The sequence below is a fragment of the Lissotriton vulgaris genome, chromosome 2_2 (genome assembly GCF_964263255.1).
Source record: "Lissotriton vulgaris chromosome 2_2, aLisVul1.2, whole genome shotgun sequence".
Taxonomy (NCBI): Eukaryota; Metazoa; Chordata; class Amphibia; order Caudata; family Salamandridae; genus Lissotriton; species Lissotriton vulgaris.
Genome location: NC_141688.1, coordinates 89,526,255 through 89,542,779, shown reverse-complemented (window position 1 = coordinate 89,542,779; position 16,525 = coordinate 89,526,255). Strand labels below are relative to the sequence as shown.

Sequence of the window (16,525 nt, the reverse complement as noted above, 5' to 3'; positions counted from 1 at the left end):
TGAGCCCTTCAGGCTATGCTCAAAGTGGGGAGGGGTCGTGAGATCAGGCCCATCTAAATCCTTGATATGACATTGTGATTCACATAAATGCACATTAAAATCGCCCATTAAAATAATTTGAACAAAAGTGGTTTGCTTTGACATATACTCAGTAACAAATAAATCTAAACAATCTAAAACAAAGTTTTGGGGACCACCCTGCGAGGCATTATAACAATTTATAAAGAGTGTTTTATTTTTATCTGCGTGGCGTATCTCTAACAGTTGAAAGTAGTGTGAGGAACTAGGAATTTCCCTCACACTCCCTGCTATGCTGAGAGATACCAAGAACATCAGGCCACCAATGTCTCTTCCCACCACAGAATGCTGTGCTTTAACAAAGAATGAGGAGTAGCCATCCAGCCAAAATGAGTTTTCCCTAGCCCATGTTTCCTGCATGGCTACTATATCGTGTTCTTTCAGCTTACCCAGCCAGATTGGGTCATTTTGTTTGGCTCGTAAGCCCGCAATGTTCCAGGACATGATTTTAATATTTCTATTACTATTGCCTCCCTCTGTCATTGTCTCCCGCTCAATACATGCCACATTGCATGGGGTAGAGTTGTTAGTAGTGTTAGCAATGTTACAGAGGGTAGGGGTGTCAGTAAGGTCATCCTGTGCAATGACTGGCTGGTTAGTTAGCGAGGGCTCTAGTCAGTCCATAACATCCTGATTGGCAAGAGCCGCAAATCTATTTGAAAGAGGCAGGATATCTGGGTGTGTATTCATTACTGTTGTGGCTACGCCACCACCCCTGACCTTCTTAGTCACCCACTCATTTCCTATCAAAGGGAGATTTTGTTTGCCGTGAAAGCCAGGATTATTATTTGGCTGGGGCCTGCCATACCCATCTCCAGTTACCCTGAATGTAGGTGGGTAGAAAAAACCCAACGGCATGGCGCGCACACCCTTACCTAAAGAATCTAAAGGAGAGGCATCCCAGAAGAGGCGGCTTGTGACATCACGCGATTTAAAGTTGACTATTACACAATCGCCTGTCACACATTTCTTGGTTTTGCCAACCCAATTTACCCTTCTGCACATCAATATGTTAGCTGCGACATTACTTTCGCCCGTACAATTTGCATTACACCAATTTTCCGTGTGCTTTCGCAGTGTTTCATGGTGTTCAATCTCCCCCGCTTCTAGTTTGGGAACATTAACAAGTACAGCCACAAAAGGTGTTGCATCAGGAGGGAGATGTACTGGGGGGACCCTAGCCCTCTGGTCTCCCAGAGGACCCAATGGGTTTCCCTGTAAAGGCTTATCCAATAGAACACGATTTGGCACGGCTTGCGGTAAAGGTGTATATCTACCATTTATAACTTTCCCTTTAGCTGGCATAGAGTTTTCTGCCGGTAGGTTAGATACTAGGGTAATAGGAGGGTCAATTTCTATGGGTACACTAACCGGGGCCCGGCTATCCAAAAAATTGTTAATGCGTTCACATTTATTTAACAGTTTACTGACACAGTCCTTCAATGTTTCAGTAATGTCTGTTGCAATTTGGATTAAAGCTGATTCTAGCCTCTCGGTAAAAAGTTTTTCCAGGAGATCCGCGAGGCCCTCCTCGGTGACATAGGAAGCCTGTAATCCCCCAGAATGAATGGTGGCCACATCTTCTCCAACACATGTTGCCTCAGTAGCAGGAGGTATTACGGTGATAGGGAGTTCTGGGGAAGGCAGGACAGTAGGGGTCTGTGCCACATTTGTCCGACATGATTCAATTATGACCCTCGGCTCAAGAGGTACACAACTAATGGGCGGAGAAATAACAGTAGTAATGCTTTCAGAAGTAGATTCCAACCCCAGTGCACGTTCCGAGACAGCTATCTGTGAGGATAATTCATCCACTTTAGAAGTCAGGTAGGTAATTATGCTAGTCGTGTATTTCGGGACCTTGGCCTTAGCTTCTCCCGTCACCGGAGTGACCAATTTTCTCTTACCCATGATGTTATAGGTGTGGCCCGTCCCGTCCCTGGTCGTCCTTGGACGGCCTTAGACGGCCCGCCCTCTGCCCGGCCTCCGCCCGGCGTCGCCCGCGCGCGTCCCGCGAAGCGGGAGGAAGGGCTTGTTCTTGTACGCCTTCCCGGCGGAAGTCCCAGCTGGCAGGCGGCGGCGTCCCCGTGGAGCAGGGGGCGCTGGGAGATGTAGTTCACCTGCTCAGCCCCTCTCGGCGGCCGCGGGTGTTGAGCGGCGGCGGGGGCGGCAGGGAAGCAAGCAGGCTACTGTCCGAGTTCACAGGGGTGAGTTTTGCAGCAGAAGAGGTCCCCGCTCAGCCGCAGGAAGGGCTTGTTCTTGTACGCCTTCCCGGCGGAAGTCCCAGCTGGCAGGCGGCGGCGTCCCCGTGGAGCAGGGGGCGCTGGGAGATGTAGTTCACCTGCTCAGCCCCTCTCGGCGGCCGCGGGTGTTGAGCGGCGGCGGGGGTGGCAGGGAAGCAAGCAGGCTACTGTCCGAGTTCACAGGGGTGAGTTTTGCAGCAGAAGAGGTCCCCGCTCAGCCGCAGGAAGGGCTTGTTCTTGTACGCCTTCCCGGCGGAAGTCCCAGCTGGCAGGCGGCGGCGTCCCCGTGGAGCAGGGGGGCGCTGGGAGATGTAGTTCACCTGCTCAGCCCCTCTCGGCGGCCGCGGGTGTTGAGCGGCGGCGGGGGCGGCAGGGAAGCAAGCAGGCTACTGTCCGAGTTCACAGGGGTGAGTTTTGCAGCAGAAGAGGTCCCTAATCTGCAACCTGTGGCTAAGGTCTGATGGCTATCTCTACTGCCACGGGCAGATGCAATCTGTTTCGTCTTATTTACTTTTAAAACAATTTGTACCCGGCAACATCTGTCCCAAAGCTCCATACAGTATAATGCAGTTACTGCTGGGGATGGGCCTGCATGAAGCTACCTACCTCTGTAGCAGAAGGTGTGACTTATCACCATTTGCCCCTGACTTATGGGATTTCCTGTAGTATATTAGCAAGCTTGTTTTATAGAAGCACTTTACAGTATTATTACTCAAATGCTGATGTAATCTTTTCTGAACTTCCAATTAGAGGACATTTGAACCTGGTCCATGTTAGAAGCGAGGTAACCCGTTATATGGGAGAATATTTCCTGACTATAGGTAACATAGACTTAGATGAAGCGAGACAAGCTAATCTGACCTGTTCTTTGCAAGAGCAGGAAAAGATGTTTATAAAGATGGCAGATAGAAGGAGGGAGAAGTTTCAGAAAAAGGCCAATGACGAGAAGGATAGAATCCCTAGATGGGCAGAACACATGGAAAACACCTCGCAGGGCGAAGCTACTCCTGCATTATTGCTGGATTTTGAACGAAAAGGGAAACTTTGTCTCCATAGAGAAAAGACTGAGTATTATAACAATGTTTTCATCGGTTCCAGCGAGTGTGAGCATAATTATACGGTAATTGGAGGATGGGGGTTCAAAAATGGGTCAGAGCCTGTGTTTCCCGGAATTTACTATATATGTGGAAACAAGGCTTATTTCAAATTGCCGGATCACTGGTATGGAAGCTGCTACTTTGGCATTGTTTTCCCGAAAATATACCATGTGAACAACCCTGCTGGAAGCGATGAAGAAACTAATGGCTTAGTGCGTAGCAAGCGTGAAAGTGTAGGAGAAATTGTAGGTGATATTTTTAGTGCACTGATACCTGGAATGGGGGTAGTTCTGAATACTCACCATATTTGCAAATTGTCTACAGTAGTGGATCAGTTATCAACTGACACTGCTGCTGGATTCCTACTGGTCAATACTGAGATGGTTGCGATCAGATCAATGGTTTTACAGAATCGCCTTGCTCTTGATACCTTATTGGCAAAAGAGGGCGGAGTCTGCAGGATGCTGAAGGCGCAACATTGTTGCACCTACATACCTGACAAAAGTGTTGAACTAAAGAAATATGTAAGGAACATAACTAATTTGGAGAAAGAACTCAAACCATTAGAGGTTGACAGTGCCTGGAAGAGACTGACTGATGGTCTCTCCTCTGTAGGTAGATGGTTCTCTAACTTAGGAAAGAACCTTTTGTGGAAAATACTGATGCCAATATTGGGAATAGGTATGGTGGTACTGATCATATTTATTTGCTGTAAATGTAAAAAATGCCGAAAGTACACTGTGAATAAAAAGGGAGTCAAAAGAAATGTTGATGAGCTAGAATTAGAAGAGTTGAGAAATCAGATATATAAAAAGGTAAAGAATCGCCACACTCATAGAAAAGCTGAAAGAAAACTAAACAATAAGTCAAATTATGTTGAAATGTGTGAAATAGAAGATTGAAGTTGGCATCTGTTTCTTGTGTTGTGATGATAGTAAATATCATCAAAGAGGGGATTGATGGAGTAAGGATTCGCATATACCGCGACTTGCTCTGTATCAAGAACCTCGCCTAACTTGTAATCATATTAAACCAACCTGTTCGTCATTTTCTCGCCTCTTTTCCCAACACACGGGTGTCCCCAGGAGGCTTGCTTATGTGCCTTTTCATCCTAACCATGCTTGCACTATGGAAATGGCTGCTTCGCAGAAAATCCGATCTGCGCATGCGTCGGTCATACTCACGTGATGTGACGCACTCGCATTTTGGAGGGATAGTATTGCTCAAGCGCAGCGATGCAAATATGGCCGCTTATTCCTAACCATGCTCCCTGCTTGCCTATGCTGCTTCTGCATATCTATCTTTTCGCACTAAAACCCTAATGCAATAGATATTATAAAGTAAGGGGTGCAGTGAAGCATTTAATGGTGTACAGTGTAATCATTTTTTCGTATGATTCTAATTTGTTTTCGCTTACTTTTCATGTATCGCGTATTTGTGGGCCCGGGGGGTGAGAAGCTGCGCCATATTGAAGCCCTTCCGTACCTGGTCACGTGATGTGGGAAAGACCAACTGCGCAGAAGCTGAAACCAGCCAGCTGGCCTCAGAAGCAAGATGCGCATGGAAAGCACACCTCTGAGACCTCGAATTGTATACAATGTTTCACTTTACTATGAACTCCATTGTCTTTCTCACACGTATACCCTGGGAACTGTACTGTAAGGGGTGGATACTGTCACCTGCATACTAATGATGGGAACACTGAAATTTAGGAGGTGACTATGACCTAACCTCCTCGCTTGACCAATCAGAAATTGGGACTTTGTCACTTGCAACATTAGTGGGTGGTCTAAGGGTCCTAGAAAGGTATAAGTAGTCTAGTTTAGCATAAAGAAGTTGTCCGACTTGTCCGAGTAGCAGACCTGTCACTGACCCTACGAACTCCATAGGTGACTAATACAGAGAGCTGCGGAGCACTCTGTCCTTACTGTCCACAAAACTCCAAGGGGTGGACATAGTCTTAAGTGCTGGCGAAGCACTTTTTCTGGGGAACTTCGAAAACCCAATCGGGGTTATTGTCGGATTCCGTGCAGAAGAGGGGGTAACGCTGGCGTTGCATCCGAAGCTGTAAGGGGTTGGTCGTGCTTTGGTGAACCCAGTCCTGACCTGAAGCCTGAGGGGTATCCTGTCCTATTCCTGAGCCGTACCTGCTCACTTTCTGGTATTCCAATCCTGAGGGTCTTTGTCCCGTCCTTCCAGACTGACTCTTGGCCAGGGTTAGTCCTCATTCTCACTTAGGTAAATATTAAACTGTGGGTGTACGTCTTTCTATCACTCTTCTTCTTTTCTTAATAAAGCTCTCTTGCCAGTGATATTTTTCGCATTATTGTTGAAGTGATATTCCACATGCTATTGTTGATTAGTACTGTTCCCTGTTTCCCCCTACCTATAGGATTTGTGCTAACTGTTTTATTCAGTTTGTGCCCTTATTCCCTTCCCTTTAGAATGGTATTTGGTCTGAAGATTAGTAAAGATTAGCATAGGGATAGGAAATAAGTTTGGTTTGCACACATACTAGGTCCTTCTCACATTCCCTGCCTTAGTTAAAACTCATCTTGAATAGTGTGTTCCCGAATGTTCATATTTTGCAGTGTTCCCAAAATAGTTCTAAATGATACTTGCTCTAATCCAAAGTTATATTGTGGCTTTGATATTAATAATCGATGTACTGATTTGTATTTGCCTCATCTTGGCATATTCCTTCTGAAACTTTATCTTATAAAACTTCAAAAACCCATTCAGGTGTCTGTGGTCATTATACCTCATTGAATGTTATTTAAGGTACTATATGTGTAAAGATATTCCTACTCATTCTAGGATTCTTGTCACCTGTCCACTGCTAGCTCCTGATCCGTCAGGAGTAATGTGCCTGTGGTAAGTCAGGTACATGAAAGTAAGTGGTGTAAAGATTCACCCCCGAATTACTCATAGTAGCGTGTAAACTCTCCCGGTTCATGCAAGCTCTATTGACATATACACGCCAGGGCCCAGTGCGTGGAAATTGGTAAACTAGTGAGCTGGGTGACACGCGCGCTCTATCAAGGTGACGCCCTAAAAAGTGGTCTCACATCTGGAATGATAGTAATGTATATTGTGGTAATATATGTACTCCCCCAGTTGTGACGCCCCAGGAAGCTCTCTCATCACCATACTAATGTTACCAACCAATACATCAGACCTCATTTGCAAGGATAAGAACTGTATCAAGTCTAAAGAATGTCATGCACAGTGGTACCTTGTAACCTCGATTTTTTTTGTTTAATAAAAAGAATTATTTAAAAAAAAATTGTGATTGTAACAAGTTCTGAAAACACAAACAAGCAGCTGAATATATAACCTCGAAACAGAAAACCTTAAAACAGGAATTAACAGCAAATGTGGTGGAAAATAGCACGGGAATGGTAGACTCGAAACCAGGGAACTCAGTCCACAAAAATGCTGTCCTTCCATGATTACAAAAGTTATCTGAATGTGAGGAGCACTCCGTATTAATCTGTTTTATCACAATAAAACTGGTGCTGCGGCTAAAAGGGAGAGTCACTACTTGTTGAATAATGTAAATTATGATGGGTTTACAAGCCCATCTAGTTGCGCACTGGTCACTTGGTGTGATACACCTTCAATCTTTTTGTGAAAACATGCTACTTAACTCTATACCATGTTTCTATTTCTTATTTTAATATTAGCATATATATATATATAAATAAAATTATCATCAAAACTATGTGTGGAGTTGAGAGGGGGTCGTTATAAGGATCCTGTATCAATTAGGTAATGATGCGAAGGTCAGCGATAACGAGGAAGTAATGAGAAAGAATCCAAAACTAGTTGTTTGATCCGATTCTTAAAGAGTAGTACCCCACTAAGGTATATAGCGCCCTGATACTATATGCAAAATCCAAATGAAGTGAAAGCAACAGTGGGGTTGTAATGAATAAGGAAGCCCCACTTAGGTCTACAAGGCTACATAAGAGGTATGTCACGGCAGACTACATGGCACCGATGTGTAACTAACGAGGTTCAAGTTAAAGGAAATAAACACCATCCACTGAACTTAAGATTATCATGAGTGTGAGCACCGACAACGCCCAAGCGATATAATTCAAACAGAGAAAACGGAAAGGACCAAAAGTGGATGAATCAACGAACACAAAGGGACTGAAATGATAGCATACTCCAAAATAGGAAAGCAAAATACAAGGCAGACTAGATGTAAGAAAAAAACAGGAAGTAGGTCATTTTGGCACGTTTTGACTAGCTCCAAGAAAAAAGACTGACACGCAAAAGTAGCCCATTCGGTGCGATTTATAGCTTTAAGTTCTGGGACTTTTAGTCCTGTATCAATAATGGTGACACGAGACTGGAGCAACTAGGGCGTTCGAAGATGGTAGCTTCAAATTGATAGCAGACACGTGTGGTCGCGTAGATCTTGCACCTTTAGGTTCCTTTCCGTCTACGGTCTGCTTCAAGGTTTTATTACAAATGAAAACCATATAAAATGTGTATGAAATGCCAATGTAAAATCTACTTAATTGGCACCAGTAGGAGCCAAGTTTAAAAGAGGAGGTGTGGATACATGGATCCTTAAAGTGAAATACAGAAAGAAAAACACAGAACCCCTGCTTCGGACTCGCTGTAACTAATAATTGCGCAACCCTCTATCAAAACCTATAAACTAAACACACAAAGTAGATTTCTGTAAAATATAGCACCAGCCCCGCCACCCGTTTTGCGATTATAAACTACGCCAACTACCTGTCCGTTACTTACACGGACTGTCCGTAAATTCCGCCTTACGTCCGTCTTCCTTTACTAATCTTTTAACGGACGTCATTGTAGCACTTCCGGGTCGCATAACAACCAATCCCTCGGCTGAAATTTTCTGAAAGAGGCGGCACCACTAATGTGTAAGATGACCTATGATTGGAGCTTTAGCAACAGCCAGGCCAACCTTTGTGCGTCGTACAGAATTGCGAAATGCTGACTGGCTGTTGGTGCGCACGTACCTTGGTCTCCTCATCCATTATGTTACATTCGGTGGATGGGACTCAGCTTGAAAGTGAGTAGTACCGATTGAGCTCCAGTGGTTGCCCTGAACAGGGTTAGTCATGGACCGGTTAGGCCAGGTTAGACTGCTGCCGTTGCCCTGTATAAGAAAAATGGAGAGGGAAGGTGAGAGCAATCTGGAGTAGTGCTCCAAATTATGAGCGAGAACGATGGCCGGTCCCTGTCACAGTCTATTGACGGCAAACAACTAGGCAGGTCTCTCTGGCCTTAGTTTCAGGGACTTTATAGCTCTCGAATTTTTTTTCCTGTAAAACAAAGGTCTGCTTGAAACTTTCCAGCCACGTTTCAGAAAACTCGCCGCAATGATGCTATTGGTGTGCCACTACAACCAAAGCTGCTGACTTTGGAACTGGGGTGCCATGTTTGTTACTCGGCTCAACATCTTGTGATTCTGGACAAATCACATAATCTCCCTGTCCCAACAAAAGAAAATATGTGAACCTGTTTAATGTTACTAGTTCACATGTAAAGATCTATACCTTCAGGTCGAGGCTGCGCTCTAAACAAGCATTTACAATGCAATTGTCTCGGCAATATTATAGGAAGAGCTATTGGCATTATTCATAATTTTTGTATTTTTTTTATCCCTAAATAAATGGCATTGTCATTTCTATTGGCAATAGCTGAATTGTTTGCATATGTGAGACCTATTGCATTAGCAGAGTGAGATAGAGAGAGTGAGGTATTGAAATTGAGAGAGAGTGAGGTATTGAAATTGAGAGAGAGTGAGGTTTTGAAATAAAGAGAGAGTGAGGTTTTGAAATTGAGAGAGAGTGAGGTTTTGAAATTGAGAGAGAGTGAGGTTTTGAAATTGAGAGAGAGTGAGGTGAAATTGAGAGAGAGTGAGGTATTGAAATAGAGAGAGTGAGGTAGTGAAAGAGTGAGGTAGTGAGAGAGAGGGATGTTGTGAGGTAGTGAGATATAAACAGATTTTTTTTATCATAAATACATGGTATTTACAATGCCAATAGCTTAATCGCTCGCATATGCATGACCTATTGCATTTACACCCACACAGAGCCACACACACAAAGCTACCCACACACACATACAGAGCCACCCACACAGAGTCATTCACATAGAGCTACCCACACATAGAGCCACCTACCAAAAAAGCTATCCACACAGAGCCACATGCACACACACACACACAGGCAGAGCGCCACACACAGGCAGAGCCAGTCTCCTGCGGCAAACAGACAGCCCAAGACTGTGAATCAAATAGGTTACTGTGAAGGACTTGTATGCAGCCAACAGTTCGGAACCTTACTTGAACATGTGTTTACCAAAACCCCAATCTGGCCCACCCAGTGTTCTCTGTCCTAGAGTTAAATTATTTAAATCAAAGGCAAGTGTCTATCCTAAATAGTTAAGTGGTGGGGGTGGAGGCATGCCTGCCAGTTTCCCACTTCCGAGTCGTGAGTAGTTAAGAGGACGTGTCCCCAAATATTACAGAATTTGCACACAGCTCTCACAGCCCACACAACCCTCACAGCCCACACAGCCCTCACAACCCACACACCTCTCACAGCCCACACAGCCCTCACAACCCACACAGCCCACACACCTCTCACAGCCCACACACCTCTCACAGCCCACACACCTCTCACAGCCCACACACCTCACACAGCCCTCACACCTCTCACAGCCCTCACACCTCTCACAGCCCACACACCTCTCACAGCCCACACACCTCTCACAGCCCACACACCTCTCACAGCCCACACACCTCTCACAGCCCACACACCTCTCACAGCCCACACACCTCTCACAGCCCACACACCTCTCACAGCCCACACACCTCTCACAGCCCACACACCTCTCACATCCCACACAACAGTGGGCAGGAATGCAAGCACACCGCCCTCCCAGCCCACACACCTCTCACAGCCCACACACCTCTCACAGCCCACACACCTCTCACAGCCCACACAACAGGGGGCAGGAATGCAAGCACGCCAGAACAGGGGGCAGGAATGCAAGCACACCGGAACAGGGGGCAGGAATGCAAGCCCACCGGAACAATGCATCTGACTGGATGAGGCGATGACCTGCACAAACCAGAGAGTCTGTAAACTGCAGGATTCCTCGCAGTGAACGGTCGCACCCCATCACTCGCACAGTAAGGGAGCGTCTATAAACTGCACAAAAGTCCCAAGAGGGTGACACACTCCCTCTATCACCACACAGCAGGGAGAGTCTCAAACTGCACAGAGGACCCCGGAGTGTGTCACAGCACCGCTCATCCCCAATACAGCAGGGAGAAAACCCTGCGGACTATATCCGTGTTTACCTGGTGCCCGATGTCTACCAACTAATACAAACACACGACATTTATCCCATGCTGGGTTAAAGCTGCATGAGCAGAATAAAGGAGCAGTGGACAGAGCGGCCGCCCCAGAACCAACCGGTGGAAGTGCCCCTCCCATGACAGCGGCTCTGGGGGTCGGAGCGTCAGTAACGGGGCGAGCTGTGAAGGTGTGACATACATACAGATGCCAGGGTGGCCCCGGTCCCACGGCTCCAGTTGGACTGCCCATTCTCCACCACTAATGAGGCGGCTCCCAAGGCATGTTCTCCTCTGCGCACCACCTACGTCGTATAACCTGATATCCCGGCGCGCACAGTTGTCCTGGGCAGTCCACACGGTGACAAAAAAACCACAACACCAAACGAAATAGTTTCCGACAACCTTTAAAACGGCCGTTGTCCAGATTGAGCAGGCCTTGGTTGGGGTTGTGTGTGTGGGGGGGTCGAAGGAGGGGGGCACGCACCAAGTGGCTGTCACTAAAGTGCCAATCTGGGGAAGGTGCCTATGGGTTTCTTCCTATTGGCCATGTTCAGCCTAGTAACACCAAAGACACGTTAGGGGTGCAGGGAGCTCGCCACTGACAGGGGCACGGAGTACCCACGGCCTCGCCACACACCAGGCCCTTCCTCCCGCATAGCACGACGCACACATCACCCCAAGGAAGGCGTCACCGGGCTTTTAATAAACTGCCTTTGGCTTGGAAATAGACAGGCCGGAGACACAGCCCACCCGTGAAGGGAACCCGGCCCTGCCCCAGCACGAGGGGTGCCCCAAAATACCCCCTGCGGAGCAAATGTCACACCATCACCTCGCCGGACACGGGACCTACCGGGCACGACCTTCATGGCGGCAGCTGGCCCCTGCCCCCCTCCCCCCCCCCCCGAGGGGCACGGGGGGCTGCGGAGCGTCGGCGAAGGGCGAGAGCCGGCCTCGGTGGTCGGGAGGAAGAGGAACGAAGCACTGAGGTCCCCCGGCTTTCGGAGGGTGGATACACTGGCCGTGCTAAATGTCAGCCTGCTCCCCCGTGCCCAGCGGCGGGGGGGGGGGGGGGGGGGCGAGCTTTAGCAGGATAAAAATATCAGGCGGGAGAAGGTGTCATCCTGCCCGAGATAGAACATTACTGGCCACAATGGAGAGAGTTAACACTGCGCTGGGCAGGGTACCAGCGCGAGGAGGTAGGGGCAACCGGGCACATAGTGTACCAGCCACGGGGTGCAGAAACAGAGAGTCAGAGGCAAGAAACACAGGCAGAAACTGGGGCAGGGGCACGAAGAACGGCACAAACAGGGGGGCAGAGGCTTACCTCATGTCCAAGCCTACGCTGCTCGAACAGCAAAATGGCCGCAGCAAGCTTCCAAATTTTTCGGAATCGGGGGCGTGGTTTTGTGTTTCTGAGTGACAGACCACGTCACTGTCTAAAGAACAGCAAAACTTACGCCCCCGAATCCGAAAGAGAAGGGGCTTGTTTGGAGTGACTCCCTTCTCTTCCAATGGCTGGCCTCCGTTTAGGAAGCCAGCCAATGGAAGCGAACGGAGCACAGAGGCGAGTTTAAACTGCCCTACTCCAAACCATAAGATCTCCGGACCGGAAGCTGCGCTTTGCGCAGCTTATAGGTCCCTCGACCTAAAAAAACATTAGCATATATAGTAGGGCTCACCTTTGACAACTTATAAGTATTTAGCCATGCAGCACATTATCCTGGGTGCTACAACATTTACTGTTAACGTCACATGCCACTGATTACGAAAAGACACGTCTCTTCAAAATTAAAAAAACTATTAAAGAAATAGACACACAAATGTAGTAGTACATGTTAAACTTCTGCAACCAAATTAAACACACAGTGCCCAGTTTTCTACAACAATAGAACCGGCAAATGGGAAGCCTAAAAAACAGTAGATTCTAAAGTATATACAACAGGTCTCGAAAGCTGGACCTTTAAAGGGCTTGGAGGAGACCCTAGCAGTCATTCCTGAAGCAGCAGAGATGTTGACTTATTTACCCAAGCTAAAATACACAAATAAGCTCTTTCAGAGTTTGTTACCAAAGTTTCAAATATAGCAAGCAGAACGTACTTCAGTCTTCAGCCCAGACTTCTACTTAGCAACTGTAGCGCTGACAACTGGCAAAAGTCTAAGGTATAGATGCATCAAAGCAAAAACCGGTCGCAATTGGGCAGATTCTCAGAATCTGCCCCTTAGCGACCAGTATTTTTGCATTTGGGATGCATCATCCCAAATGCAAAAATCGCAATTTAAGAAATCGCAAAGTTGCGATAACTTAAATTGCGATTGCATTTAAGGAATCTCAAATTGAGATTCCTTAAATGCAATGCATCAAAGTAAAACAAGCATTTACAATGCAGCGGTTTCGCCTTTACAAAAGTTGGAGCTATTGGCATTGTAAATGACAATATTTTTATTTATGTGTTGGTTTTGAAAACAGATAAATAAATGGCATTATTATTTACAATACCAATAGCATAATCTCTCGCAAATGCTAAACACACCCACCCACAGAGAGCCCCCCCACAGAGCCCCACCCACACACACACAGAGCCTCCCCCACACAGAGCCTCCCACACACACCCACAAAGCCCGGGCGCGAAGCTTGACAAACTGGAAGCCCACGGCATGGGGGTCTCTCCTGAGCCCACTCCCCAGAGTGACCCACTCTTTGGGGGAATTGTCACTTCCCCTGATCCCACTAACACTGTTGGACTACTCCAAGCAGCCTGGCGCCTTATTGCCTTACGATTGGAGGGCTGGCAGGAGTGAGTGATTGTGTGTGTGAGTGAGTGAGTGAGTGAGTGAGAGAGTAAGTGAGTGTGTGTGTGTGTGAGTGAGTGTGTGTGTGAGTGAGTATGTGAGTGAATGAATGAGTGAGTGAGTGTGTGTGTGAGCGAGTGAGTACTTTGCACCATAGCACAACTCTAAATGAAATCACTAAAATAATGCGTTTTCTGCTTTTACACCCCGCCATTCCCTTAAACAACACCCTGCAGCTTTATAGATAGGCCGGTGCAGCATAGTTTTCATTGAATCCGTTAATAGCATGAAAACGGCGATCACGCTAAGAAAGAGATTCAAAGCCTTACTAGCGATAGAAGGCACTATCAGATAATCATAACACACTGCAGCTACCTACATCTCCTCCAGCCTGAACGGAGTGATCTCTCCCGTATGTTTTACATAGATCTTCATACAGCCTGCCAGATTTCTAAGCACTGTCGGCTTTTGTCAATAAGAAAATAGGGGAAAGGAGTGAATTGCCCAGGATCACCGCATTAAAGTACTTAGTCACACATGCAGAGCTCTCTGACATCTTTGTTGATCACAGTGCTCTCCGAAAAGGAGCCTCGCACCCAGCGCTTAATTTGCATATTACCGCGCTGCCAGTAAAGCACTGCCATGCTTCTCCCAACCGCATTTAATCCAGCCTTCCAAAGCAGGATAACCTTAGGACTTTCTCACCTTAATTACCCTCCCCACTGGATAGACAAATGCCCTAATTTCAACTAACTGAGCGGTGAATCTGCCCTAGGGTAATTTCATTACTATATGTTGCACTTATCTCCAGGAAAAATTCACTTCACTATTCCGAATGCAGAAATGGAGGTACCACATCCTAATTCCCACTATTTCCCTCGTTCTGAAATGCCACCCTATGCAAGCTCCCTCTTACATAGACACAAACACACACACACTCTTTAAGGTAGTACCTGGAGGAAAATGTGTTAGCAATTGCCATACAAAGTTTCATGCGGTTCAGATGTAAACACAGTCAGCACCAGAGTCTCCAATTACCTTCGTTAGTCGGAATGGAGCCCTGAGCTGTAGACTGAGGTAAAAGCAATGGGAGAAAATAACATTATCGCATAGCGGGAGATTTTAGGAAATACTGTGTAGTTTTGAATTTTAAAGTAAGGAAAACGTTATCTTCTTTTCCGACAGATTTCACAAGAAAAGTCCTCCAATTAATGGGTGAAGGACTTCAGGCAGGGAATATCCCCAGGACCCCGCGCAATTTGGGACCAAACCTGAATCTGAAGTGACACAAATACCATTTCTTCCCGATCTGAATTTAACAAGACACAGAGAATGATCCCTAAGACAAAAAAAATAAACGTATTTTTCCATTTTATGTAACCTTACATCCATCTCCACTTCCAACGTAACTTTCCAGGCTCTGTCCTATTTCTTCTAGGTCAATGGTTCCTTCCTTCCCTTATAAGTTAGTTTTCTCATCATCAACCAGGCATTTTTATCTCATTAGCCGTTTCTCATCAATTGCCATCGCTTTTCCAGCAGCAGCCATGTCACTTCAAACTTCTCTTTTTTATGTGGGGACCCTTACCTAAATTCAAATTAAGTTTGCAGTGTTGCACCACATAAAAGAATGTAAGAGCACCTACAAACCGAATAAACAGGAGAAGCCACCTGAAAACTGTAATGATCATATAGTGCCAGTAAGTCAAGGAATTGAGTGAAAAGAGTTATACTAGCCAAAGAATATGGGAGAATCTTTAAAAACTTTTACGATCGACAAGTATGGAAAAAAGAGGCAACATGTTCATTTGTAGTACATGCTCTTCTGATAAAACTGTAAAACGAAATAAAATATATTTATTTTTGAAGCTGCATATGCTTTAAAACTAAAGGGAGTACTGATATGTCTATAATGTAGAATACATAATAACCCTTTACAAAGTAGATGTGTTTTGGTGATTAAGTAAAATGATACAGTGATTAGCTATTGCAAGTATTTGGGAGAGATGCGTCTGTCGAACATAAACTCAGCAGTCGTCCTACATTTATCTGTCTTAATCATGGTCTCTGCAATTCCCGATAAGAGAAGCTCCAACCCCTTGTTCTACCTCATGCTCTTGCCCTGATCAGTCTCCGAGGCGCACCTTTACCTCTCTTTCATTGCATGCCATGCTAGTATTTCCTTCCTTGTACGCCACTGTCCATTTACATGTATCATTTAGGTACCAAGAGACCATTCTATTTGTGGTGTACACTATTTTATGCAATGTTATTATATTGGTTACTATCCATCCTAACTCCGCTGATCCTTCCATGGCCTGACAATTACTGAGCCACTCTTCTTATCTAGGTTCTCCTCCGTGGTCCCTACCTGTCATTTTTATTGTCCGTCACTTTACCATTCTTTTCTCAGTGTCTGACCGACCTGACTCTCCTGATCAGTGTCTTGCATGCCCCTTCGTAAGTGTTATGTCCCATCATCTGCCCATCTCGCGTAACATGGTTCCTCATTTACCCTCGGCCTTGTTTACTTTCCTCACCATTCACAGCCCACGCGACACGTTGCCCCTCTCTCGTCATTTGTCCCGTCACTCTATTCAGACGCCACCCTTGTAGGTCACTCTCCTCCACAAATCGGCGCTCTAGTCTCTTCCTATCATCACTGTTGCCTTACTCCTCCCTCTGTGGTCCAAGTCATGGTCCTTATCAGTTCTCTCGTGTCACTGCCTCTTTCCCAGATACCTGCCTTCCCGTTTGTCAGACACTCCTCTTGCACCCATATTGCTCTCTGCGATTTCCAAGTAACACTCTCGCACTCCTCCCCATCATCTTCTCTCACACTGTTCTCTTCATACTTCATGTTCACTGTCGTATCACTCTCCTCATAAGCTTCCTCGCCCCACCTCTATAGCTGTACACCCACCCTGACACCAGCTCCCCCATCGTCCCACCTGGTCCAT

The 16,525-nt window shown here is 46.3% G+C and overlaps 1 protein-coding gene across 1 annotated transcript in view; it reads right to left on the bottom strand.

Annotated features, from left to right (window-relative positions):
- The window catches only part of EDC3 (enhancer of mRNA decapping 3), a 330,103-nt gene extending 321,838 nt beyond the window's left edge, over window positions 1-8,265 (bottom strand). Inside the window, exon 1 of the mRNA XM_086959342.1 lies at window positions 8,189-8,265. The gene's annotated coding sequence lies outside the window, so the exon portion shown is untranslated. The remainder of the gene's footprint in view (window positions 1-8,188) is intronic.
- Window positions 8,266-16,525: the final 8,260 nt, after the last annotated feature.